The sequence below is a fragment of the Hirundo rustica genome, chromosome 5 (genome assembly GCF_015227805.2).
Source record: "Hirundo rustica isolate bHirRus1 chromosome 5, bHirRus1.pri.v3, whole genome shotgun sequence".
NCBI lineage: Eukaryota > Metazoa > Chordata > Aves > Passeriformes > Hirundinidae > Hirundo > Hirundo rustica.
Window position 1 is genome coordinate 66390651 of NC_053454.1, and position 24526 is coordinate 66415176.

The window sequence follows — 24526 nt, forward strand, 5'->3', positions numbered from 1 at the left end:
AAGGAACCTTACAGATCCTCTAGTTACAACCCCTCTGCCCTGGATAGGGACGCTTTCCACTAGACAAGATTGTTCAAAACCTCATCAAACCTGGCCTTGAACACTTCCAGGGAATCTGCAAGATTTTTGGGACACACAGGGGGAATGAGCTACTGCCATGGAAATTCCTACTCATGTGTGCACATTTCCAAAGCAGTGGACGGCCAAGACAATCTCCAGCAGGTAGGGAAGAGGTGTCTGGCTGTGAAACCAGCAGGACTCCATGGACCTGGATCCTGTTTCCAGCTCTGCTCCACGTTTTCTCTGCGTGTGCTCATTGCTGGACCAGCCACTCGACTTTCCATGGCTCACAGCTCTCCCGGCCAAGTCCGTTTATCAGCTTCTACAAAGCTGCATCTAATCTGCACTTAAATACTTACAGGTTTTCTCCCTTGTTTGACAGAGGTAAAATATTATGAACTGCTAAGGGTTTGGCAACTGCAGTGCAGGCTGACATAAAGTATCTGAGTAGCAGTACACATAAAATAAGGTAGCTAGAGGTTAGTGTATGTGGTTGTATGAATATAGGTGCAGGTCCTTAGTTGAGGGTTTAAATACAAGATGTGAAAAATCATATTTTTGCCAGCATGGAAAATACCTTCTTATGCATTGTGCAAATCTGGGAGGAAATTTTTAGCTCCACCTGCTGCAACTGGAATTTCAGCCATGGGTTTCAGCTGATTTGGATTTTTCCTCAGTTTTTTTTTTCACTGGAGACAAAAAATTGCAGATATATCGATGATATTGGGCAGTGGCCTGTGTTGCACACTCAGCAGAAATGGTTGTAGCTATGGCATCACTCATAGTTACACCTGGAGCCAGTGAGAGACTCTGAGTAAGTCTTGTGAAAGGAGCCAACAATTTTCTTCGTCTCAAACTGAAATTTCTGCAGCAGCCTTGGCATAGGAATTATTAAATGATGCAAAACCCAAAACATTCGTTGAACCACCTAAGGCGAATATTGGAAATTTTCTGTCTCTCATTTTTAAGTGACAATCCTGGCAGAGACACCCAACAGCTTCTCTCATTTGGGAAAGGTAACCTGATTTATAAGTAATTGATCTTTGTCAACATGTCCAAGCTTAAGAGGTGTTCAGGAAGGTGTTTGTTTGCCATCATCACCTGGACCCCAGGGTATAAAGACCTTTTTTCTGCCGTGAGACAGAGAATGTCGTGTTCCCTGTCTGCCTCCCTTTCTCCCTATGCTTGCAGTACTGAGGCTGGAGCAGGCAGGGGCAAGGTCTGGTCACCACACAGACAAGGCATAACTTTTGCTTAAAAAGTCCAGAATTTAATTATTTTGCTGAATATCAAAGATTTAATTTTTCTTTTTTTGAACTCATCCCAGAACTTGGGTTATTATTATAAGTGAGACCATGGAGACATGAAATGACTATAAAGGTAGCAAAGGAGAGCAGGAATGGAGCCGGTGGGAAGCGTGGGGGTCCTTTGGCTGATGGATTGGAGAAGACACTGGTGGGGCTGAAGTGATCGCATCAGCTCAGAGACAAGGAACACGAGAGTCTCCCTTGAGTCCAAGAGTGACAAGAACGGGAACCTTGGAAGTGGATCACAGTGTTACCTGAGACTCTGGAAGAGCCAAGCACCCAGAAGTGTGGGGAGGAATGACTGCTCTTGGGTGTTGGTGGAAAGGACTTCAGTTTCTGGGAATTGGGCATCTTTGCAAAGTTTCCAGGGAAGTTACAGCTACTGAGATGGGAGGTAAGGGGTTGGTTGTAGGGGATTTTTGTGGTTTGAGCAGAAGGAAAAGACCAAATATCAGAAAGAAGCTGTGGGGGAGGAAGGCACAGGCTTTGGGTAAGATATGTGCCCACAGTGCAAGGTGGCTGTGGTTTATTTACCTTGGAAAGGCTCGCAGAACTTTTCCCTACTGAGAAATTTAAACACTATGACTGTTAAGCACAGAGCTTGAGAAGGCATAGGAATTAGCAGGAGTGGCTAAGTTAAAGCTTGGCTCTTCCCCCTCCTGAGACTGATGTAGCTCTTCCCTCCCCACCCCATGTCTGCCTCTGCTTTTCCTCTGCCAGAGGCAATGGAGGGCAAAACATTTTGAGTGTGAGGTCGAGGTAGGAGCTACTCCATCCACCAAGCTGGGCACCCATCCATCCTCCAGCCTTCCCTGTGCCTCTCAGTGGAGCTGCCAGGGGATCACCTGCCCCTGAAGGAACCCCCTGTGGCGATGGAGAGCCGATCCCACGCTGCCACATCAAAGTCTGTTTGTTCATTTCAAAAGGCTTTGGGCTCAATACAGAGCCATACAACACTTAGGTGTTGTCTGGCAACTTCCTCCTGCTGTGACGGGTGACAGTGGGTTTGGACTTTCATCTCCGGGCCTTCCTTTGTCTCCTGGATGAATTGGGAGCTGGCCTGAGACAACAGGAGAGTGTCCTGATGGCGTGATGCTCCAAGATGCTGCATTTCCATTCTCTCCACATTTTCTGTGGTGTGGGGCTGCATGCAAAATCTCACGGTCTGTGTAATAGAGATGCTCAGTTCTTTCCTGTGCTCCTGACATAAATTTCCATATCTCATATTCTGCTAAGCCACATTTTGGTGAAGTACTTTTTTCCTTGGGAAAAAAAGGAAAAAAAAAAAAAAAAAAAAAGATAGCACTCAGCAAATCATTGTGAAGCTTTAAAAACAAGTGAAAATATCAAATATCCCAGTTTTGACCTCTCAATCAGCACACTTGAGAAGGGCATCCACCATGATTACTGGAGTTCATAAATGACCTTATGAGACTGCTGGAGATAACTCCCTGAAATTATATTAATTTCTTCTTTAACATTGTTATTTTCTTCTGTGTCATATGTAAGATGATTAAATGAAGGTCACCTAAGGTTGAAATTTCTATTCAGCAGTTTTTAGCCCATTTCTGCACACATGCTCTGTGAGCAGGGGTTATAAACATGACACCAATTTCAATTACATATAGTGATGTCTAAGAAATAATGAGCTGATTTATGAGGGCTGTACATTGGGCTGGAACACATTTATTCGGTCGTGGACTCTTCAGGAAGATCAGTGCCTCCAGTGCACCATACACTTTGGAAATGTGCGACATTTCAGGGTATCAGCAGTAACGCAGGATTATAATGTTACTATAATGTAGCTCCACTCATTTGTGATGTCCTATCAATCAGTCCTTTCAGTGATGTAATTCTGCTTATTTATGAACAGGAGATCCACAGTTTAGGATGAGCTCTCCTTTTCCTGGAGGTTATTTGCCACTTTCATTTGTGAAAGCAGCAGAACCAAAGGAGGACAAGCTTTTCTTTGGAATAAACCAGACATTTTCTTTAATATTAATTCAAATTATTAGATTTATTTTGATATATATCCTTTGAAGAATAAACAATGGGGCTATTCAAATAACCTCCTAGTTTATGGAGGGCATATTTTCACCTTATATTAATTGTCTTGGCTGCAGAGTTTTAATTTGTGCAGAGGATCTGCACAGATATTTCTGAATTCATAAAACAAAAATAGGCCCAGAAAAACTAAACTGAAGTTTGAAAATGTATTTTTTTCTAAGCCATCTAGTGTTTTTATTGTGAGAAGAATTTACAAAATATTACTCTTTATAGATTTAAAATGCCATGCTTTAAAAAAATTAAAAGGCATCAGAAAATAAACCAAAGAACCAAGGAGGGGTGAGAAAGGGAGTAACAGCCTAAAATTTCATAGCAAATTTCAAGGATACTTCAGATATGAACCAGTCCACTAAAGGTGAGCCTCCACTGGTCGAGATGAGAAAAGGCTGCAATTCTTAGATAGAAAAAATCAAGCAGGGAAAATGAGAACAGCTTCATATAAATAATTAATAATAAATAAATGAATGGATAAATAAATAAGTTCTGAAATCTTAGCAGATTTATCCCGCTGAGATGCAATGTGTCATTTTGCCTTCAGCATTTCAGAATTCGCCTCGGTAATTATGTATTGCACTCACTATTTAAACCCCTCATTTTTAAAATAATAATAATAATAAAAAAAAAAAAAAAAAAAAAAAATCCAGCAAATAATTGCCTGATAGAGCAGTTGCCTATCTGAGAGTACATAATTAGCTCCTTCCCTCAGCAACTGCTACCAGCTCCTGTCAGAGACAGGGGAGAGAAGAAGGTGCTTCAAAGGCTTGTTCTTCTGCTTCATGGATTTTATAATAGATTGAAAAAAAAAATTAGGAAATTATGATATTATTAATGCCATCATGTCCCTGGAGAAAGGACTGAAGAGCTCTGCGACCAATCCTCCTGTGCTGACAGCTTAAAACAGTCCTTGTAATTATAAGTCATACTTAATAAAAATGACAAGAAAACACCGTGTCTGAGCCGTCCCATTTAAAAGGGGAAGTAATTGTGTCCCAGCAGCCCTGTGTAGTGCTGTGGAGGTGTTGGGCACAGGAGGAAAGCCCAGAAAGTGTCCCTGTCACATCCCCCCTGATTCCCATTGATGCTCCCACTGCGAATGCCAACAGTGGATTTGGCTCACTGGTTTTCACTTAGTGAAAGTCAGGAGCAATTATCACCCATGAAGACAACAAGGGATGTTGATTAATATAAAAGAAAATTGTAAGTATTTTCTGTAGTAATTTATTTTCAGAGAGGTTGGGACGCAAGGAGACCCTGCAGCAAGGGGAAGAGTGGGCGCTCCCTGCTCAGAGATCCGTCACAATGTTTGACACCTCTACCTTTTTCTGCTGGCTTCAGTAGCTTTTCCAAGTTCATCTACATTCAAAGCACTAGTCTGGGTGAACAACTGTAATAAGAGAGAGGGCTAAACTAGGAGAGATCATGCTGAGGCTCAGATTACTTGTTTCTCTTCCAGCAAGGATTTAATGCACACTTAAAGCCCAAAACTGGGCTGCCCAAGAAAAAACTAACACTGTTGCCATGGATTTAACATAAATTTTGGCAGAATACATACTAAACCAATGTTTAATACTATTGTAAACCTTGCACTGAGTTGTTCATTACTCAGCTGTGTTGTGCTTTCCCCTTTGAAATGTTTCACCAGTTGCTTTCCATTGCTGCCACCAGTGCTGGATTCCTACTGGACGAGATCCCTCTCTGGAGACAGGGCAGCTCAGATATCTAATTGCTGTTGATCGAGATGTATCCCACTAACTCACAAAAACCCAACAATACCCCCCCCCCAAAAAAAACCAAAAAGCAACCCTCCACAAAAAATCATACCAAGACAGAGTTTTTCTTCAGCCATGTGTCCTTGCTCCCATCAAGCAATGCAGTATGACACAATATTTATACAATAAACTATTTAATATCCAGCATGCTTATGGTTCTGTTGTGCTTCCTGCTTCAAAACAGTATTACTTCAGAGAAAAGGAAATCCAGTGGGCTGTTCTGGGAGTTGACTCAAGGGAAGAGTGGATGGCTGAGCTTTTCCAGTCAAAATACCATGTATAGGTAACGCAGATCTGTTGTTTCATTTCTGACTCTAAGGCTGACATTTCACAAGTCTTGCCTCAATCCAAACACAGAGATGTGTTATCCTGAATGTTTTCCCCTCTGTTTTCTACCAGGCATGTCTCAAAATTAAAATGTGAGTCTATTAGTAATCATGGGTGTGTTCTTGCCAGGAGGGAATAGTGGGATAAGTGCTTGGCATCTTCAGGGCTGCTGGACGTGCCTGAGGAGGTGGATGTGGAGATGCACCCTCACCTCCTGACCTCACCCTGGTCATTTCCTGACTTGAGCGAACGAAGAAGCTGGGAAGTCTGGTTCTGCTAGGTCCCTGCCCTCTCAGAGGCTCTCTGGTGCTGTTAGGAGATGGGCAGGGACATGATTCAGGGTCCAGTGGCTTCCCCACCCCTGCAGAGGGAAGGACATGTCTAAGCCCATCCCTGGACGCTCCCTGCTCCAGATGTCCCAGGAACTGCTTTTGCCTAGTGTTTCTATTTAAAAGCCGCTTCTAATAAGCTTAGCATTGCCAAGATAAAACTAGTTTACAGGATTTTTCTCCACTCGCGCCCACACAAAATCTTTTTATTTGGAGGTTATTGCAGGGATTTAATGGCACTTGATATATATATATATATATATATATATTTTTTTTTTTTTTTTTTTTTTTTTTTCCTCGTGAATGTGGAACCAATCTGATCTCATGTGTTACTTATGTGTTGCTGGGACTTCAAATCATGTGGCACTGAGATAAATTTGACGTCAGCAAAACCAGGGGATTTCTCTTCTGTCAAACAACCCATTTTCCTTTCTTCTTTTGTTTCCCATAAAATCCTGTTAGGGCAGAGCTGAGCTCTTTAAGTAGGCTGCAAATTCATTGAATCGACACTGTTTGTGCTCAGCTTTTCTTTCTCACACTGAAACACTTGCAGCAGAAAATCTGACGCATGGCAAGTCAGCAGAACATTGAGATTTTATAACCAAAACTAATCTGTGGATGAAACTTCTGATGATCTTTGAAACTTATTGAATAGTAGGCTGTGTTGAAGCCAGCATAGAGCTGATACCACAGCTCTATGGTTTACCACAAGGATTGTTTTGCACATATTATCTAACTTGTGCCAAATAATTTCATTATAAAGAAATTTTAGTTTATATATACAGGTACACATATATAAAAAATAACTGTTTTATCCTTCGGTCTAATAACAAATTAGCTGTTGTTGTATTCTGTTGGAATGGGTTGGGTTTTTTTTTTTAATATTTCGTGTGTTAATGGTTTACCCAAGATTTTGTATACTCCTTTTTGTTCCCTATATAGTTATTCCACACCCTTTGTTCCAGCACCTTCCTTGTCCATCACCTAAACCCTGCCTAAACTCCCTGTCAGTTACTGTAAAACCTATCCCTTTTACCTAGAAAGTTCCATGTCTGTTACGTAGCCTTTGAAACCCCACTGGACTCTGTAACACAATCCCTCTCACAGAATAACCCTATTGGTTTCCCAAATTGTACTATCCTCCCCTCTACTCCTCCCCAGTTGTATCCCATTGGTAAATTGTTTATATCAACCCGTTACACCTACTGCATAAAACCCCGTGCACAGAAGTGCTCCAGGCCTTTCTTCCCTCGTGGACCCATTCACAATAAACACGTGGATTTACCCAATAGAAGAAGGTCTCCTCAAATCCTTTGTCCTGGTCCTCGTGGATTCCAAAGGCTCAAGGAGTGTGCCTCCGCTCCTACAGGTTCCGTGCATTCTACGACTTTGCTGCGGGAGCACGGTTCCCCACTCCTGTAGAAACACCGGGGTGCTGAGCTAGCCTATTCACCCCCAAAGCCAAGAAGGAATCTACAAACTGTTACCTACAAGATCCACGAGATCCACTTTGAAGACCAAGCTGCATCATGGCACTGATGATATGTGATCTCCAGTGATATTTTACTGTGTCTACATGCAGAATTGACCAAACACTTCGTCTTCCAAAAGAGATGCTGTTGTAGATTCAGCCAATTTTCTCAAAGAGTTTTTATTACAGAAAGAACTGTTTGAACAGATTCACCCTATATATAGCATTGCCTTGTTCCTCCATAATACTATTTTCCATGCAACTGTCTTTATAAGCAACTTGGAAATATCTCCCATTAGTTACCAATAAAAACAACCATCCGTGGCAGCTTTGACTGCTCAAGGAATGTCTGACTGCTCCATCTGTATAAAAGATGTTGTCCAGATTTCCTGATAATACACAGAGCTTGCCTTGACTGTAATGGCAAATTGTTGGCTGTATGAAGGACACAAAATAAAATAAAAAAATTTAAATAATCCAGTTCTATGTGAAGAAAAACCCAAAAACAAACAAACAAAAAAACCCCAAACAAACTGAGAGAGGGGTTTATATTTTTCTTTTTTTGCTCTTTGGTCTCTGAGGTGTCATCTGGCTTCCTCCTGACAATGCCTTGTGGAGATACCCTGTGGTGCTCTGGGAGACCATGGGCATAAGGGTATCTATATAACACATTCAGTATTTTCTATTTTTCCCCTATTTTTACCACTTAATCTAAGGGCCCTCTCTATGGGCACTGTTTCACAGGACAACCCAGAGAATTCTCACCAACTTTACCACAGTCACCAGAGCTTTTAAGGGGTGAAACAGAGTTTATTGCATGAATCACAGAAGTTATATGTCACAGTTATGCAACTGTATCAATCACCTCCTTTCAAAGACTCTCAAGAGAAAAATTGAAGCTGTCATCCTCATTAATGAGGTAAATGCCCTTGGGACAACTGGTGGTTGAAATATGGTGTGCTATTCGTCCTGCTTCCTCTGGACACTGTGTTTCACTGTGCCGATGTGAATTGTAGATACAAATAAACACAATCAGAGGCAACCTCATGACTTCTCAACCCTCTTAAAAATGAAACCTCTCCCATTTGAGGAAAGCTTTTAATTGCTCTGGAGTCCGTCTATCACTTGCTCCATCCACCAGTCCTGAGCTGTCAATCATTTTGAATTGCCTTGTCTATATGCTCGGGGACTTTATAAGAGAAAACCATGTAAGTTTGCTATCATTACATAAGATTTTGACACAATTTCATGCCTGTTTTTCTCTCCTTGTCATTTAAAACTTTACCTAAGAGCTGCCTCAGGTCTGTACTCCATAAGTTTCATAAGTCTTTTTACAGGAATGATAAATTCACGTGTCAAGTACAAATGCCAAGGTTTAACAAGTTCAATCTCTCTAATGTGAGGTAAAGGAGAAAAGAAGGGGAGAAATGAAAACAGTACACACAACCTGAGCATTTCCCTTGTGAGAGGCATCCACCACCAGCACTCAGGTGAAGAGGTAATTACCTTCACCTAACACTATGGCAGAATCTAGCCCTCACATCAACATTTAAAAACTAGCAATGAACAAATCTCTCCATTTAATGACTCATATGCAATTTGAAATGGAAATAGAATAATATGTTTGAAGTCTGTATTATGCATTTAAATAGATTAAAGAGAGACTAAACAATTAGCGATAATATGTGTGTGCATTAATGCAGGAGAGAATCAAGTCTTTCAAGTCTTTTAGACTGCTGAGAGGCCTCTCTGGTTTAAAACTGGGAGGAGAGCTGGCTCACTAAAAGATTAAAATACATTATCCTACAGGCTAAATTCATATTCCTAATGCACCAGGATATTTTTGATCCTCAGATGAAAGTTTTGCAGGCTGAGATAAGTAGATTGTTTTGGATATCTGAAGAATTAAAAGAGATTTGTCCTCCAAGAGAACAGAAAATGAAGCAGGGGGATGTCCTGATTAACACCAGAGGTAGTGTCTCACACTAATACAGGCGTTGGTGGTGATATCAGGGATGGGGCAGGTGTCTCCAGGATGCTGGAGCTGCAGTAACTCTGGAGCACACAACTGGGATGTGTGGGATGGCTTCTTCCCACCCTGAAGTGGTGGCAGAAATGGGCTCTGCCTGGCTTGCATCAGAGAAGTCCTGACTGAAGCAATATAGTAATTATTTACTGTACAGAGCTTTTCAGCAAGCGTTTGGCTATAAATATTTAGTTGTAACACTGTGATTTTTGCCTGGCTACAGCGCTGCGAACTGTAGTTAAATCTTTTGTTATTATATTTCCCCTCTCTTGAGACCTTCCCAGAATAACTCAAAGCAAGTCTTTGCGAAGGAAATGCTTGTTCCACTACCTAAGAGGAATGCCATAACATTTATGCTGCTTGCATGAGGAAGCCAGGTTCTGAAAAACAAGGTGTAGGTTGTAGGCATGAGAAAACACACACTTTCCAGCTTTGGGAAATGAGTAAATTAAACTTGCAAAGGCCTGATCTTTCTCAAACTGCAAAAAATATGCCAAAAAGACACTCATTTTAAGAACTCTGTTTGAACTCCAGTTCAATATTTTTAAAATATCTGCACCCATATTTCAGTGAAATTACTCTGCAGAGTATGCCAGTGGCAGACCCCTGGGATGCACTGAGTTTATCTGAGGAGATGTTGATGCTGGAAAACTTGGATGAGCTGGATTGCTTGGGAGGGTGGCTAAGCAACAGCTTAGTTTCTGGAGTTGTCATGTCATACAGCAAGTAGATTTTCCCTCCAGAAGATTTTTAGGTAGAGGGATCAGGACACTTCTGGCTAACTGGTAATGCGCCCTGCTCAACAGTGTCAAAACCCAGAGAAATGTTTTCAAAAATAGGGCGGGTTCCACAGGCTGAGGAAGCACAGCTGCTATAAAAGAGGGCAAACACCCAAGGAAGGAGCCTCTCCCATGTGTTAATTTAAAACCCTTCTGTAAATGGATGATAATTTCTACATTAAATATACATGTACATACTGTTAATCTGTTTGATAAATAATTCAGTGCTATAATGCAGTTGAAACAAAACAGAGCACTAAGCATGGATTTGGTAGCGCATTGTATATCCCTCTGTGTACACCAAAACATTTTTCTTTTCTGTTTTTCAACTTTTAATTTTCTTTTTTTTAAATAAGGAAAACTTAAGGCAAGATCAGGTTCAATGGGGCCTTGAGCATTCTGGCCTCATAAAAGGTGTCCCTGCCCATTGCAGGGGGTTTGCAATGAGATGATCTTTTAATGCCCCTTTCAACACAAACTATCCTGGTGACAAGGGCAAAATTGAATTTCTCTGCCAGTGGTTGTGGTCAGGAGCAATCATGATGCAAATCAGGCTTTATATCCTGCATCATTTTTTTTAAATGGGAAAGCTCATTCTTCTGAAGAAATAAATCATCAGATTAGAGGATGAGGTTACTGTCAATATTAGTTTATGTTTTTAAGCCCAATTGAGCTACGATCCTCCTTCAGTAGAGAGGTGTGTTGGAAACCACCTTTCAGAGGATGTGGATTGCTCTTTATTGAAGTGTCCTGCTCTGAAGGAGGGTTACATAAACCAGGGCAGGTTCCAGAAGACTTTTAAGGATGTATAATTTCTTTGCTTTCCCTCTGGCACACAGAGATTTACCTCTTGTCCTACACATGGCAAATTTCGAGTGGTGGCAGCCAGAGATGCTGTGCCAGAATTTGGTCAGGTCTGTAAATACCCAGCCTTCAAAGGACTGCCTGAAATGGATACTGTTGGACCAGGCATGTTTGGACATCAGAGAACTGACCCCAGGTGCTGTTTTCAGATGGAAGCTGTTGACCCTTTGACAAAGAGCTTTGATATTGAGTCCATGAAGCGTGACATCTCTTGCTTTCCACAGGCAGATCTGTCCCAACCCAGTGCTTGGCCTTATTTTCCACTGAACAAAATTGCACCCGAACAAGAAGAAAAAGGGCAAGGCCCTCCTATGAAGAGAACCTTGATTTATGATTACGTTTGCAAATTAAAATTTTGAGTGATTCAGGCGTGTTGCCATTTCTCTGTGAGGACTCTAATCACGAGGGGTTTGTGAAACCTGAATGTTTCACGGATTGCAAGATGAGTTATTATCAGTCCAACGGTTCTGATCAGAAACTGTAATTTATAATCAGAGCCCTCTGTTCCTTCTTCAGATGCTTCAATCACCCAGGTGGGACAGAAACCACGTGCAAGGTCAATGGCTAATCACAGAGCCACCTATGAGGCAATCCTTTGTCGCTCGAGCGTTATTCATCCAAACCGTTCTGAGCATCTTTATTAAAGAGTACATGCTATCACGATCAGCTTGGTAATGACTCCCTTCCAGTCTGGATAATTTTCAGAAGAAGGGGAAAGGACAGTGGAAGAATCATAATTGCAACATGATGAGAATACCTCCCACCTTCCACTCCCTCGCCACTACAGGAGCTCAAAGGTGTAATTGGATATTCATACAGGAATAGGCTAAATCACTCCACACAACAGCAGAATGCTCTTTTGTTCACACCAAACTTGAGGCAACTGTCGAAAAGGCAATCATTTCTAAAATGGCTTTTTTTTCTGAAAAGGCATCACAGTTACTGAGATGCTTCAAAAATACTGAGAAAAGAAGGATTACCCGCACAGGATGTGCCAGTGCAAGGGATGCTTGTCTGTGTGCAGCACGAGGAAAGCTAAATTATGTAGCAGAAACAGTGACAAGAGACATATGGAACTGGAAGTTAGCTCTGGCACTATCATCAGTATGAACTATGGAGATATTTTGTTGCCACAGGACTTAGCACACCCTCTCAAACACACAAGTTACTCAAAAGACTGAGCAATTATCTGAAAGATTACGTGGCTTTTCTCTCAGCCCTTTATTTGTGAATGCATTTTTGACTCAAAAAGTTGACTTCTTTCCTCTGTAGAATGTCAAATGTTTAAGTGGATCCCATTGTATGTGGTATGTTGAGAGTACCGCAAATATTTATTTCAGTAGTAAATTATAGTTTCCTGTTTTTCCAGTGATTAAGGGAAAATGCACATCAATTTTACAAAATTGTTGTTATGGTACCAGGATGATTTTTGTTGCCTTTGCCTGCACTTCCTTTTTTAATTTTTTTTTTCCCATATTGCAGGTTTTGTGTGGTCACTCCCAGAATTTTCTAACATGCCTATTTTTCTTCCTGGAAGATACCTTTACCTGACTGCCTCCAGTTGTATGACAATATCCTGAATTTGGGATCCAATCAGTAACAGAAACATGTATTTTCTATGACAAGTAACAAGTAGAAATAATATGCACTAAAATGCACCACAGAAAATTAACTGAAGCAACAAAGCTGGAGAGAAGAAAAGGGCAAGACATTTGTTTCTGTGTGTCCCTCCTTTCCTTTTTATGTCTGACAACCCTGAAAATTTTGTTTCTGCCTCTAAACACCAGCCAGGTATGGCCTGAGCAGAAACAGGATGAAGTGTGCAGCACCTGGCCACAATTCTGAACCTTGAGCTGAAATGACAACCACAAAAGGACCAGAAGGGAAGTGCAATTTCTCCAGGAGATTCCCTGTCGTCCCAGTTAAGGAATGTCCCTGTGGCACTGAGCAGGAGCAGAAGCTCCCAGGTCATTTGGACAAGCCATGCCCGAGGTTATGAGGCTGTAATAAGCAATCCGGGATGGTATCACCGGCACTGGAAAACATTCAAGGAAGGGGAACAAAAACAAACAAACAAACAAACAAAAACAAAAAAAACACCCAAACCAAACAAACAAAAAAACCCCAACAAATTATGTGTCTCTCTCTCTCCTTCAGAGCACATGCTCAGTTTTTGCCTTGGCTAGCTTGAGAGAGAATCCATGCTGGAAGGAATTTTCCCTTCAGGGTCCCAAAAGATCCCAGAGGCTGGAAACCTTTTTCTTTAGAGAGAGCAGGCATCTGTTGATGGCAAAAGGAAAAAGTCTGCCCTTGATCTGGGTGGAATCAAGGCTTTATTCAGTCTCTGCTCCTGCCTCCGTAGGGTCAGGAGCCCAGTCCAGTTCCTGTCCCTATCCCGGTCCCAAGAGCTAGAGAGATTTCCACTCTTGTGGCTTTTATCCAGCGGGGACAGGCCTAGAGGCAGGGACAAGCCACTACCCAATCAGGGATAAGGTGAGAGTGGAGCAGAGTTGGATTACATTCCAGTGTGGGAGAATGGGCAGGGAGAAGGAGCAGGGACAAAACTTGTGATACATCATGGTACAGAAGAAACCATTACAAAACCCAATATAAAAATGAAATACAATATAAACCCAAATAATGCACTACAACAAACAAACAAAACAAAAACAAAAACAAACAACAAAAAACAAACAAACAAACAAAACCGAAAAACCACACAAAGGAAAAAAAAGATAAAAGATAAAAAAAAAAAAAAGATAAAGATTGTTGGAAGACAAGAGAAGAGAAAAGCCAAACCACACAGCTGTAAGAGGTAACAAGACACATGTGAAAATGAAAACCACCTCCATGTATGTCAATATTTGCCATCCCCAGCAGTACGACCCACAGAACAAAGGCGACGGGTTCCCCGCTGCCTAGTGACAGAAAGGAAAACAAACACTTCCTACAGCCCCAGCCCGGCTGCAGAGCTCGCCAGTAATCTCGTATTTATGTATTCGGCTCCGAGGATAACCTTAGCTTCAGAAACGCCTGGCATTTCGGCAGAACAAGCTCCTCTTTGGGAGGCTCACAATGGGCGGGCGGCAGGCGCGGCGCTCCCCGCTGCGGGCTGCAGGAAGGGCCGGCGCTCCGCTCCTGCCCTCCCTGCCTTTGCAGGGGAATTACTGCTCGGTCATGGAAACAAAGGAAGGAACAGAGCACATATGTGCCCTTCTTCTCCCCTGCCTTGGCGTATTTAGCAATTACCGTGAGATGTCACACTGCGGGTGGGGGGGATGACTTCTCGCCTTCATTCTCCTATAAAAAAATATGTTTGCAGGATCATTCCCAGCCAGTTAGTCAAATCAATGATGCAGTTGTCATTAGATGAGAAGGTAACTCAAAATCTCATTGATTTTCACGTTGCCTCACTCCCCAGAGAGCACAACTTCTTGGTTGAAATAGTTCAGGAGGATGAGGCCTGGTGGTGCTTCACGCCGACCTTTATCCCCCTCCCCTGCCTCATGACCACACATGCCACAGGCAGCACAGACAGCACGAGTCACCTGTGTTTTTCCTTGGAAAAGATCAGCTTTTGGCTCTTTTGGCTCCCTAACCTAGCTCAAACCTGGCCATTGGAGCTGAAGGGACACAGGGCCAAGGGGCAGAGGAGAGCAGCAGTGTCCTTTGCCTTGCACTGCTGCAGTGTGGCCTCAGCGTGGTGGCAATGTGAGAAGTGAGAGATGCTGGGAAAAAAAAAGTGTCTGCCTTCACTGTCCCCAGGGTCAGAAAGGGAGTTAGCCTAACTTTTCATTTGGGTTCAACTCAGACATCCCTCATAGGTATTCTTGCCACCCTGTCATTTATTCCTCCAGCTGTCTGGGTGAGGGACACCGGGCCGAGGGGCCAATGCTGTCCTGGGAGGACTGTGCTGCTGGTCCTGTCTGCCTCTGCTCCCTTCCAACAGGAAAGGGGAGTGTGTGGGAAGATGGATTCATTTGCAAATGTAAATACTGGCTGTCAGAGAGGGCAAGGGATTAGCTTTACATAAGAAGAGAGAGGTGGCACTGCATGCTGTCAGGCTCATTAGGGGAGCAGGAACCTTGTAGCTGGGCTATTTGGTAATGATCTACCCACTCCAGCCTTCCTTTGTTTCTTTAACAACCCCTCCAGCTCAGGCCAGGCTCCGCGGGCTCCCACAATTTCCCTTTAAAATACTACAGCCCTGAAAAATTTTAAGGCAGGTAAAGAAAATTAATGTACATGCAAAAAGTGTCTGTACAATCTGTATTATTTTTACAGTAAACCTACATCGTTGTCAAGCCAATTAAACATGGAAAGGAAAATACAACTGGGAATGTTGCTTACCGTGACCACACCACAGCCAGCATCCACCAAGAGTCATCCAGTGGTGGATGCACTGACACGTGGTTTAGATCTAAATTGCATATTAGGAAAAATTTCTTCTCAGAGTTGTTGGGCATTGGAACAGGCTGCTCAGAGAAGTGATGGAGTCACTGTCCCTGGAAGGATTTAAAAGACACTTGGGGACTTGGTTTAGTGGTGGACTTGGCAGTGCTGGACTTCGTGATCTTGAAGGTCTTTTCCAGCCTAAATGATTCCATGATTCTAAAGCCCCTTACCTAGGTCCAAGCTCTTGTGAAAAGTGACCCAGGCAGCAGATGAGGGAGTCCTAAAGTCAGTTTCATAGCTCAAGAAATCAGAAGTTGCTGCTGCTGCAAGAGGGCCTCCTGTTCTCCTCTCTAACCCTGGCTATATACCTGTCCATTATTAGCCTTTGAATCAGTGCGTGGTGATGTAGCAAACAGGATCAGCTCACAGACACAGCCAAAAGCCAGGCCTGTAGGAGAAGAGTGGATTTTAACAGGATCAACATACCAACTGTGCTGAGTGCACAGCCGCCTGATGGAACACAAAATACCCAGTGTGGAGGTGCAGCTGAAGGTGGGAGAGTTCAGGTGGGGAAGAATGGAGAGTATGAGGTCAGCAAAAGTTAAATTACCTTGACAGGAATTCAGACTGTGCTACCCATATTGGGCGAAACAGGTGCTTCAGGCCAGAACAGATGTGCTGCAGAAATACAGCTGGGAATTTCACCATCCAGCCCACGACTTTCACTGAAACCCAATATTAAAAAAAAAACCCTCTTATTCATTACCACTAGAGCTATAGATCACTGGCTTGTGAAAAGATCCTCCTACCCAACAGTTCCTTTCTCACTGAACCCTCTTACTACTCCACAGGCATTTATGCCTGTGTTAAAACAAAATTTACTTGAAGTCTTCTGTATAAACCAGATGAAAATTGGTCCAAATTCAATACTTTTAAAGCTTTTAGGAGGGAATTTTCTGGGCAGAGAAATAGGTGCTGAGTGGATTTCTGCTCTCCCTTCCATATTTAATGGGAAGAAAAATTGCGTTCCACTTTTTTTTTTTTTTTTTTTTACCCACAAGGACTAAGCTCCTCATAGCATGAAGGTGAGGAGGAAAGTTAAAATAAATTTTCTAGTCCTTCAATAAAAGCATGTGGAAGATTTTCTATTAAGAGTCCCTTTTCACATTCACACAAAGGAATTTGCATTTACATGCTTCCATGCTCAGGTTGCCTCTGGTTTCATCACCTTGTCTTCCCAGCTGTGAGAGCTGAGGTCATGATACCCAGGTTTAACTAACCAGAATTTCTCATCCTCCAGGAGATAGGGTTTTGTTATTTTTTGCTAACAACTGTACATTTGCTTGCAAATGCCACATTCAGGTGCAAACAATAGCATGTAGAAGAATATAAATTTTCTATAACGAGTCATGCAAACAAGGCATCATTCACATCACACCTCAGACAAGAATACATTAAAATACATGCAAAGCAGCCAAATGAGCTGTAGATTGCTATATTGATGGGTTTATTTTATTTATTATTCTTTCAGCTCTGTCTTTGAGTTAATAAAGCTTTATTATGCACCTCTCTGAACTGACAAAGAAAATAATTATATTTACTTGGAGAGAAAAATACTGTAATATATCCCAGACAAGATCCCATCTAAGACATTTTCTTATTTCTGGGGAGGTCTACAAAGGCACTTTATATCACCTTAAAAATATGTTAATTCAAACATGGATAAAAATAATTCTCTTGCTTATAGCCGACAACTTGCCAAAAAAAAAAAAAAAATTGGAAGCACTACCTGTGTTCTCTGAGGACTGCTAAGAATCTGGATAGTGCTATTGTTTTTTGAGAGGAAACGAGCAGTAAAGGTCAGAAAAGTGTGAAAAGAATAGAGTGCAAAATAGAGAGAAAACATAGCAGTTCAAGGTTTAATGCAATTTTCCTTTAATTTCTCCTAGAAATGGTGAGAGCTTCAAAATATGATGGACTTTTGCCCAGGACTTGAATTCATGTAATCTTTTAAAAGGTATGATTATGTTGTCTTAATGCAATGACTTTTTGCTTTTACACTCTTCTGTTCTTCTGGTCCCTAGTGTTCAGCATGCTCCATTACCACTGAGGAAATGCAGAAACAGGACATATGAGAAGCCTAATTAAATTGCAAATCTTCTTAGAAATCTGTGCAATCTACTCTTGCAAGCTAAAACTTGTTCAAAACTGCATTGATCATTTTTTGGATCCATATCTGAAATGGACACCACAATTTTCTTCCCTTTTATCACCTGCTGAGTTTTTTCTCCCTTTTCCAATCTTCCTTTTCCGGAAGAGGATCTAGGCTCTTCATTAGTGAACAAGATGATTTTTTTTGGCCCATAAAGTGGAGGTTTGATTTAGTTTTATTGTCCTGAAATAGTGTTTTACTCAGTTGAAGAGAAAGTGAGAATTAATCCAACATCCTTCCTCTTAAATTCTAAAGTTCATAACCTCAGCTAAGAGATAAGTTACTGTGGGTGAGCCCTATTTCCTCAAAAATTAGGCACCATTTTGTTTCATTTTTGTTGAGTTTGGCTTTGAAAGTGGTAACTTTGCTGGTTTTTGCCTATCTCCCACATCCCGTTCCCGCTCTCTCCTGAGCCATTGCTGCTCTTTCAGCTCTCCCTACGGAGGTATGTAAAAGCAAGGCATAGTTTTCAAGCTTTGAACTTTAATTCGATAGGTGTGGGCTACGCAGTGCAAATATTTCCTTTCACTCAGGAAAGTGCAAGATGACACCAGGTATTACTTGTGTTCTCCTTCCTGTACCCCTTGTCCTGCTCCTTTCTGCTATCCATATATAATTCTTCAACTGGGAAGGTTGGCAGACTTGATAGATAAACAGATTGATTTAGTGAAGTTAGTGTTTGCTAAATATCATAGTGCTGTAAGGCTGTATGATCATGAGATCTTAATAAAAGCATGGATTGCTGTCTGTAAGCATAAAATCATGGAATTTTTATGGCTGGAAAAGACCTCCAAGACCCTCAAGTCCAACTCTTGCTAACTAAACCAGAGCATTCAATGCCATGTCCAGTCTTGGAAACTTCCAAGGATGGTAAGTCCACCACCTCCCTGGGCTGCCTATTCCAATGCTTGGCAACCCTGATGCAAAAATATCTCTGGGGAGTCCTCTAAACCAGTGTGTGTTGATAGGCATCCAAAGCCAAAATGATCAGATTTAATCACGGCATAGCTTGTTAGGCTTATAGTTCACCTTTGTTTCCCTGAAGGAAATAAAGATGCTTCCATGGAGGGTATCTGGGCTAGCACAGTGTATCCTGGTAAGATCCACATTGTTAATGCATGGCTTTTCATCTCCATCTGAGGCAAAGAGACACCTTGACATGTACCTGACCTTGCCCAGGTACTAGCCCAGACTAGTTTTACTCAGCTTTTATACCTCAGTAAAACTAACCTGCTGATCTCTGCTGCCACCAGGTCAAACTCCTCAAGAGGAATAGATATTTCCACAGAAATTAAGTTTCTGCACCTCTTTAATAAGAACCTTTTTTCTGTTCTTATACCTTCCTGCTCTTACATTTTGAAAGGGTGCCCAGGGGTGGGAAGATGTTTTTTTGATGTTAAACTATGGCAAGCTTTCTAAATTCTTTGTAATTTGTGGTAACAGTAGATAGCAAAATAGAGACCTGTACATATCTGCACGTGTATGATGATTATGTAACCCTTGAAAATATGCAGGTTCCCTCATACAAATAGTCTTTGAAATGAGCTGTAGAAGAATCATTGGTTTGTGTTGACCTTAAAGACTAGATAGTTTCACCATCCCTGCCATGGGCAAAGAAGAACAAACTCTACTTGAATTAAAATTAAAATAGTTAGACAAGTCTTACTGGGAATCCAAGACCATTCAGGGTTAGTTTGTTTTTTTTCAAACAAAAAAGTTTCCTTATTCACCAATTTTCAAAAGAAAGTAGCTTTAAACATATTCCCTGTTAACTAGAAGTTAATCCTACACAAACAATAAAGACTGTGCTGTGAAAGTGGGTTTTGCCCTGCTTATAAAGCTCCTGGGTGGAAAAATGCAATATAAATGCATCAAAAACCAAACACAAGAGTCTAAGTCTGCAGATACCTGCACCTGCACTTATATGTGGAAAGTAAGATCCCAAATCAGCAAAACTCAGTGGGATTTCTGCCCTCACCTCCAACAAGGTCACTGTTTCTCCCTGTGAACAGTCAGATTAAATGAGAAGGACTGAGCTTAATCAGCTACTCTGCAAGTAAAACTACTTGCAAAGGATTGTGCCTGCGTTTTTAATTTCCTCCTAAATTAAAGAGTAATTATTTCCAAGTGTTAATTTTATTGTCTTGGTAATTTGTCCATGCATGCATCACTGTGCCAGCTGGGCAGGCAATAATGTGAGCACCACTCATCTTAAAAAAGAGGTTCAACCAAGCAAATGCTGAACATCCTTTGCAGACATTCTGTTCCTTGGAAGGAGCAGAGCAGGCTCTGCATTGCTGTGGATCCCCAGCTGTTGCCAGCACAGAGCTGAAAGAGCAATCTGCTGGTGTGAAATTCTGAGCAAGCTTCTGGCTTGAAACGTTAAGAGAAAAAGGAAGAGGATACCAAGAAGGTTTTTCCAGTTTACACTGGAAGAGGAATTTTTAATAAGCAGGTAATAAATAGTTTTCAGAGTCAAGAGGAGAAATCACAAGCTGTCTGCTTTCTTTGCATGAAATCCAAGTTACAATTCCACCCACATCTTTATCATTACACACCATGTCAGAAAATAAGAGCTGTTATTGACTTAAGCACATGCAGCATTAAAAGCCAGAACTGGAAACCAGTGCCATCCCGTTGTGCTTTGCTAGAAACTGCGAGAAACATAATGTCTTCAGCTTCAGATGAGCTGTGAAATGTGGACCTAAAGAGGCTTCATGGGAGCTATCATCATTTCTGTTTGTGGCAGAAGCATTGAGGAGCATGGCAAAGTGAACCTTAATTTAGACAGATTGGATCCAACCTGGCTTTAAGAAGGAGAAAAAACTATATTCATGACAGATTATTTTAAGCCATTGCCAGGCCACATCTCAGGATTTTCTTTAAACCTTTCATATCAGATGATGTCATGTGCTACACTTCACCAGCAGCTGCAGCTTCCCTGTAAATATATTTCATGACTTTGATTAAACATCTGTTTTGCTGGCATATGGCAGCTCGTGCTTGACCTTGACTCCTGTCAGGATAACTCACACCTCAGGGCATGTCAGTGTCTGGAAGTGGATTTGAATCAAACCCCAGCTTCAATAAACTGGGACATCTCACCATCGTGTGTCCACGTGAAGTGGATCTTCTCCAGGAAGAACAATCTGGTGGAGCAAGGCTTCCCCTGTTCAGCTCCAGCAAACACGTGCAGCACAGACAATGGCAGTATGCAGCAACAGAAGGTGTCTATCTTCTGGAAGAAGCTAGGCCTGAGTGGGAATGGACGGTTGCAGCTTTCTTCCAAAGAAAATCAAAAAACGAGGACTAGAATGTGAGAGCTTCTGAAATAGCATCATTCTGCTGCTCAGTGGGGCGTGAAGTTATTCACTGCCCCAATGAAAATTACTTTGTGCTCTCACTGTAATGGTTTTGATATCTCTGTGCCCAGGTGAAGATAAAATTGATTTTATTTTCCTTCCTGAGTTTGATTTAATGCAAGACAAAATATTTTATGAGGGCAACACTCATGCTGTTTGTATCAAAATACAAAGAGAGAGAGAAGCTACAAGCTCTATTGCAGGGCAACCAAAAATAATAATAGGAGAACTGGGAAAATAAAGAGAAATAAATAAGATGCAGACCTAGTTTGCTGCACTATACAAATCAAGCAGCCTTTGGAACGGTTCAGGGCCAGGCTGGATGAGGCTTTGAGCAATCTGGTCTTGTGGAAGGTGTTCCTGCCTGTGGCAGGGTGTTGAAATGAGATGGTCTTAGGGTTCCTTCTCACCCAAACCATTCTATGATTCTCTACAGCATTAATTATTCACATTTATCAGACTTGAGTTTTTCCAAGAACTCAAAATAAGGGTCTGCATTCTTATTTCAGGGTTCAGTACTTTCTTATCTAAACAAAATACTCTACTAGTTCAGCAGGGAAGATGGAGAGTGTCTGTCAAGGAGGTGGCCCTGCACATGTCCCAGAAGTGCCTGGCAGAGCAGACACACTTAAAGAGCTGGTTTCACACAGCATCAGCAGGCAAGTTGCAAAGAATTAGGTGTCAAGAACTGAAAATCTGCAAACTTCAGAAGATAATCACATGTCTAACAGCAATCCTGAACATATTAAAAATAGCTGTTTCTGTGACCTGGAAGCTGTTGAGCACCAACAGCTTCTGTCACTCGGAACCTTCCAAACGCATTTCCAATTAAAGCTGCTGTTAGCAGCAATGCAAGACAAACTCTGGCTTTCTGTGAAAATGGACCAAAGACACCAGCCAGCCTACAGCTTGTCAGCCTTCTCAAGCTCTACCTCTCCTTTTTTTTGTGGGGTAAGGAAAAGAGGTTGTGCATCTTATTCCCACTCTGGTAATGGGTAAAACTCTTGTCAAGTCTCCCCCAAATCCTTGGGCAATTACAGGACACATTCTTCAGCTATCAAATAGCAGGTCTGAAATTTTTCAAATGCTGTCATTCCTACTTGCTATACTGTTGAAAGGTTTAAGGTCATGAGCCGACAAGTATTTCCACACTGAGTCCACAGCACTTGTTGTAGCTTCAAATCCACCACAACAGCAGGGGCTTTATAAGCGGAACAGCTATCAGGGTTTCAGGTGGTGAAAGGTGAGATGTGTGTGCTTGCCCCTCATGTTATATGGCTGTGCACACTCTTACTAAGAAAGTGGGATCTGTGCTGTACCCGTTAGCAGATTTATGGCTTGCTTTGCAGCTCTGTAAGTGACTCAGAGAACAGCACAGTAGCTTCCTGTGCTGGTATTTTAAAGCAGGTTTTCTGTTACTGTTGATCACAGGAGCTGTCTGTAAACTGAGATCTTTCCAGGTCTTAATTCTCAATGTGAGGGCTCAGAGGGACCCCTGCTTTCGAGGGGCAGTGGGGGTAAAAATAAAGTCCGTCTAAGCTTTTTGTTCTTGAGCAACTACAACGGTTTCAGTTTCCCGACAGAAAACTTTGTCCATGACAGAAACGACAATTGCCCTACAATTCAGTGAGGAAATGGTTCCTCCAGGCTTCTAGTAAGATTTGAGTGCCTGTGCCCTACATTCTTGCAGGGTGAAATATTCCACTTTAGGGATGCTCTTGCTAATCAGTGGGTGGCTACAAGTATAAGTGCTTTCACCTGGCAACTTGGAAAACATAATTTAGATGTAAAACGTAGACCAAGTTGATATCCTAGAAATGCATCTGTGCCTTCAAATGTATCTCTTCAAAGAGAAAAAAGAGAGAAAGATTGAGAATGAAATTTAATATAAAACTTTGCTGAGTATTTTCAGGTCCTGGTAAACTCTTTCAGAAACACACAAAACAATGGCAGAAAGAACTACGAAGACAGGGTCCATGGGAATGTGTGTATCTAAGTGTTTGTCCCCATAGGGGTTTTTTGGTGACAGAGCCTACATTTCCAAGGTAGGAAATAAGGTCTTTCCTCAAGGCTGGTTGATATAGGCCCACATATTTCTAAGTCATCAAATCAAAAAGAGGTCCCTCTAATCACCTGCCTCTGTCCTTTGCTCAAGAAAGAACAAAGGTATGTTCCCAGTTCCTACACATCCAATTTTACAAAGGATTATTATGAGAAAAGCCTATTAATCTTGTCAAATTGTTCAGAACAGTGCTCAAAGGATTATTCAACAGCAGGTTCTGTCCCGTCCTGCCCCCCCCCCCCCCCCCCCCCCCCATCCATTTTATGCCTTTCTCTTTGCTACGCAGTTTATAACCTCAGTCATGGTACACTGCATCTCCCATAGAAATGGCAGTGCTTTCAGTGACAGGCATTTGACATGCTACAAGGAGCAAACACAGGAAAAGGTAGGGCTATCAGGGTACCAGGCAAAAGCAGGAACAGCTTTGCTTTTCTTCACATGATAGAAAAGTGGAATTTTAATTATCTAAAGGGAATTTTAATTACCCAAAGTTTTTTTGCAAACAAGATTAGTCTGGGGCAGTTTTATTAAGGTAAGCATTTTTCTTTTTCTTTTTTCTTTTTTTTTTTTTTTTTTTCCTTTGTAGTCTGTATATGTGTCTCTTTCTTCAGGTTTCTTTTCTTTCCCTGCTCTTTGGCTGTCCTATGTGCTATAACTGTAATTTATCTTGCCTCTTTCAAAAACACTCTCCATCTGGACCTTCTCTCAAACTACTTCTGGTCTGTCATGGGAATTGTGTCCAATAATTTCTCACTGTTATAATGTGCTAGTTTGGGAGAGTTCATTTATCATAAAGCTGGTCTCAACAAGTGAAAAAAAAAAAAAAAAAAAAAAAAAAAGAGATGACAGGTTCATATATCCAAAAGCAAACAACACTGGAAGTGATAGACCTGAGTTATATTAAAAACAACTGGAATCTGTAGCCACAGTCAGTTATGACTGATGAGGATCCAGAATACTTTTTAGCAGCAATAAAACATATGTCCTGTAGATGAGCTGCATGAAAGTTAGAAATAATTGAATACCTGAGTGTTAATTTCACTGTTTTATTAATTAAAGACTAACTGCTGTCACCCTGTATTCAGAAAGTTGCTTTGATCTAACTGTATGTCTGGGATATGAAAGTGGAATGATAAATGGCATTTAACACAGCTGGTAGAAATGTTTTACAGAGAAAGACTACAAAACTATTACAGTATTGAGTTTCTTTTCTGGGCTGTTCTGAAATATCTTTTGTCTTAGGAGCTGTACTATAATATAGAAAGAATAAGTAGAACAGAACCATAGGACAGCCTTGAAAGGGACCTTAAAATCACTTCATTCCAAACCCCTGCCATGGGCAGGGACACTTCCCATTAGACCAGATTACTCCAAGACCCATCCAACCTGGCCTTGAACACTTTCCAGGGTTGGAACAGCTAACCTTTGCCAGGGCCTCACCACCTCACAGGCAGGAATTCCTTTTTAATGATTGATCTATGCCTGTCCTATTTCAG